Here is a 4,623-nt window from a genome sequence, read left to right as displayed (position 1 = left end):
ATTGCACAGCTCCCCATCCCTTAGGTCCCTCCCCCACTGGTCTTCTAACCCTTCCCTGGCCCCACCCACTTTCCAGCGCCCAGATCTTTTGAACTCAATACATAGCAAGCTGCTTTTTTCTCTCCAGCATTTGTGGTTATTCCCTCAACACAACATTTGGGTGCCAAATAGACTTTGCACGGAAGATCTAGGTTTTAAATGTAGTTTTGTTTTACATTAATTCTCCTGGCAAACAGGCTTGGACTAGTTCTTAGATCCTCTGATGAGGCATTCCACTTGAAAACTTTGTTGAGGAGGCTTTGCTCTTGCAAGTTGCATCTGGACTGCCACCTAGGGCACTAGTGTTTCTTAAAAGACTGATATTCAAACGTCTGACTTATTAGTTGGGTTCAAAAATACTTGTGATGAATTCCTGAAGATAAGTCCACAAATGGCAATTAGCTAAAGTGGTCAGGGATGCAGTCTCAGGCTCTGGGTATCACCAAACCTCTGCCTGCTGAAAGCTGGGACTGGATGACAGGAATGAGCTGCTCATTAACTGCCCCACTCTGTTTGTTTGTGCTTATGAATCTGACAGTGGCAACTGTAAGAAGACAGGCCATTGGACTAGATGGACCATTGGTCTTTCTCACTATGGTTGTTCTTATATACCAGAATGAACTGGGAGCCATTGCATCATTTTACATCTCAGAATGATTGGCTTTTGGCAGTTTGTTTATTTATTTGTTTGTTTGTTTTAAATCTGCTGTGTACTGGACACATTTCTGTGTAGCCTTCAGCTTCAGACTCAACTGGAGTTACAGAAGTTAACTGAGGAACAAGGAAAGAGTTGATTACAGTAAGTACTCATTCAAAAAATGGCAAGATGGTAAAAAGTGGCCTGTCTTGCCTGTGTTGCAATCTTTATACCTCAGAGAAACCAAGAGTTCATACTTCTTTGCTGACTACAGGAATGCTACCCACCCGCACCAGTGTGCATGATTAGATCTCATGGCATCTCATAACCTTTCCAATGGGTCTCACATATATTTTGAAAGGGAGATTGAGGATAAGTAATTGTGGCACAATCCGTTGGGATTAACAAAGCTCATTTAATATTATGCCCCTATATACCGCTAAGTCTTGTATGTGAATCAGCAACACTTTTTTTTGTCTTGGTTGCTTTTTGAAAAAAGGGAGGATGAAGTTCCAGCATCCTTTATTGCAGGGAGGGTTCAACACATTCACCACACATCAGATGGTGAATAGGACACTGCACTGTGGTGAACAGGGGTGTGGCCAACCCCCTGCGGCTTTTGGAGCCTTTAAATGGGGCTCCTCCCGAGACGTACAAGAGGGGAGTACAGTCCACCTGCTCTGCATATGCACCCCGCTGCTTGGTGGGAAAAGTGTGTGGCAGCAGTCAGAGTGAAGTCTCCAGCAGCAGCAGCTCCAGAGTCTCTGGTGAATCGTTGACATTGAATTAGAATGGGGGGTGGCGGGCAGGCATTTATTCAGGAGGGGTAGCTTGGAGTGCCTGGCTCTAGAAAGTTTTGTATAATACAGCAAATATGGAAAGACAACCACAAGTGTGGTGATCTTTGAATTCTTATTGTACTGCGCTGCTTTGTTGTGAAGAAAATCCTACAGATGAAACTCACTGATGCTGGGAGCTGGAAGTTTGTTACTGGGGTCAGATTCTTCATGTGCTCCAAGAACCATCCAGGGCAGGCTGTTGGGACCTTCTTTATTCCATGGCTATGGGAGAAGTACCAATTAGTGGCTGCTGCTGGCTCTCTGCTACCAGAAACTCCCTCTAACTTGGTTGCCCACAGGAGTTGGCTTCTTTGCTGAACGGCTAGTGTGGTTTCTGACCAAAGAGTAGCAGCTCAGTACTGAGAGCAGCAGGGTGGTCTAATGGGCTAAGCACAGGCCCCTCTGCCTTCCCAACACCAACTCTCTTGGCTTCGGAAGTCATTTGACAGATCCCTTCCTTTCTTTTGTCATGAAATGGAGAAAAAGGACACACATGCAGAGGCTTATGGGTAGGGCCCTGCATGAATACAAAAACTGGTTGAAGCACCCGGATACCTAGGGATAAAGTGCGTATCTGCAACTTTGCAGGATTCCAGGTACAAAACGTGCATCTGTACCCTCGAGTACAGCACAGAGAGCAGTGGATTTCCAGGGGGTCTGCGGATGGCCGCGTGTAAGCCCTGACCCGCGATTAGCTCTAGCCACAGACCCTGCCAGGGAGAGCGCCCCGCACCCCCAACTCAGAGTCAGAGCCAGCGCCGGGCGCACGGCAGATGGACGGGAGGGGACCGAGCAGCGGAAGGAGAGAGGTTGCAATACCCTCCCCTCCCCCACGCCTGCCCTCAGGCCGATCCCACGTGGGTGAGGACGGGGCGGGACCAGTAGGCATCTTCCCATTGGAAGCACCCCGTTGTCACTCACGCCTCACCTCAGCCTAACCCCCGCCCCGCGCCGGTCTCTGCCAGGCCCGCTCAACAGGCGGGAGAAGACGCTGTAGCAGAGATTACCGAGAAGCCGCTGGACTTCAGTGGCCGTTTACCCCACCCCGTCCCCAACGGCTGCCTCAGCCCCCCTCTTTGGGCTGGGCCGGAAGGGGAGTGCGCACGCGCGAATGCGTCACGCGCCTGAAGTGGAAACATCCGGTCAGGTCTTTCAAACGCGTGCGCCCGCGCACGCAGGAGTAAAGAGCATGCGCATCGCAACGGAAGTTGGGGGGGAGTGGGGTCTGTGTCAGAGCAGACTTTGGCGACCCCGTGTGACCGCCTTGAAGAAGTGGCGATTTAAAGAGACAGTGTCTTCCGGTTCCGGTGATGTCACAAGGCAGCTGTGGGGGTGGGCCAACAGCAGGGACTGGGCCAATAGCAGGCGCTCCGCGCCTCTGTCCTGTGAGACTTGCCCTACCTGGGCCAGCTTTGCCCACAGCCCAACCGGGCATCTGCTCCCATTGCCAAAACTGAGATGGCAGCATGCCAGCAGCACCAGGCTGAAGAGCCACAGGGCTGGGCTACCTCAGTCACAGATGGCGTGTGCCCACTCTTCCCTGGCTCAGACAGGGCCTGGTGGGTGCAAAGGATCATTGGCAAAGAGTCAGGAGGGTAGCTCTGGAAGGGCCCTCACCAAGCCATCTAAATTGGCCATCTCTAAGTGGTGTGCAGCTGGTGTGCTGCTGGCTGCATGTGGTTGGTAAGGGTGAGTCGCTAGTGGGCCATAAGATGGTTTGTTTACCTGGAGGTCCACAGACACACCAGCTTACAGGTCCCAATAGCAATGGGTCTCCATTCTTGGCCAATGGGTGGTACGGGAAGCACCATGAGCTGGGCCTCTGCTTCCTGCAGCCCCTATTGTCCAGGAATGGCAAACTTCAACTACTGGAAACTGTGGGGCTCTGTGCCTGTGGACCCTCAGGTAAACAAATCATCCTGGCGGTTTGTCAGCGGCTAACCCCAATGAACCCTGGGCTGGAGGTTCCCCACCCCTGGTCTAGCCAGGTATTAAAAATCATCATGGATGGAGATTCTGCAACCTCCTTGGGCAGTTTGTTCTGCTATCCAACCTAAACCGCCCTTGCTGCAATTTAAGACCACTGCTTCTTGTCTCAAAGGTCAAGGATGGGGGTCTGCAACATGTGGCTCTGGAGCAACATGTGGCTCTTGAATGACTTCTGTGTGACTCCAGACACCATAACTGCAAAGTAAAAAATAAATCTTCCTGATTATTTTGATAAACAGTGAACATCTAAAAGCCCATGTAAACAGCAAACGCTATCTTGAAACACTGGGTAACTCCCCCAGCATCCTCCAGAGACAGAGAACGTTCAGGAGTGAAAGTCAGGAAGACTGGTACAAATACACATGTAAAATGCGATGAAACAGAATTTGTAAAAAGTTTGCGAATGATCTGCAGTAAACATGTATCACACTACAAATCACTGTGTGTGCCGTGTTCTTAAAATAGGGGTTAGAAAAAGTGTGGTTTGACGTTATTAAGGACTGTTTAGTATTCACATGCATTGGCGCTCTTGGATTATTGAGCTTACCGAACTGGAAAAAATGACTCTTCTTGCTATTTTGGTTGGCAGCCCGGGGTCGAGAACAATTTTCACTCCCTTCTTTATAACAACCATTTACATACTTGAAAATATACGCTCTCTCTCCTCTACATAAAACAAAACAATTTCTTTTTTAATCTTTCCTCATATATCATGTTTTCTAGACCTTTAATTATTTAATTTAGTTGCCTCTGGATTTTCTTCAGTTTGTCTATATCTTTCCTGAACATAGAGTCCAAAACTCAGCATAATACTCCAGCTGAGGATTTATCAGCATAGAGTAGTATAGGATTACTTCTCATGTCTTGCTGGAGTTTTTAAATTTTGTACATGTTACATCTGGTAAATCCCAAGCAGACTGCAAAGACCTTCAAAACAATCTTACAAAACTGGGACCGGGCAACAAAATTGCAGATGAAATTTAGTGTTGATGTATGCAAAGTAATGCACACTGGAAAACATAATCCCAACTATACACATAAATGATGGGGTCCAAATTAGCTGTTACCAATCAAGACAGAGATGAAGGAGTCATTGCCAATAGTTCTCTGAATGTCCGT

This window comes from Carettochelys insculpta, chromosome 17 (assembly GCF_033958435.1).
Source record: "Carettochelys insculpta isolate YL-2023 chromosome 17, ASM3395843v1, whole genome shotgun sequence".
Taxonomy (NCBI): Eukaryota; Metazoa; Chordata; order Testudines; family Carettochelyidae; genus Carettochelys; species Carettochelys insculpta.
The sequence above is the reverse complement of the archived record's forward strand: the minus strand, read 5'-3'. Positions refer to the sequence as shown.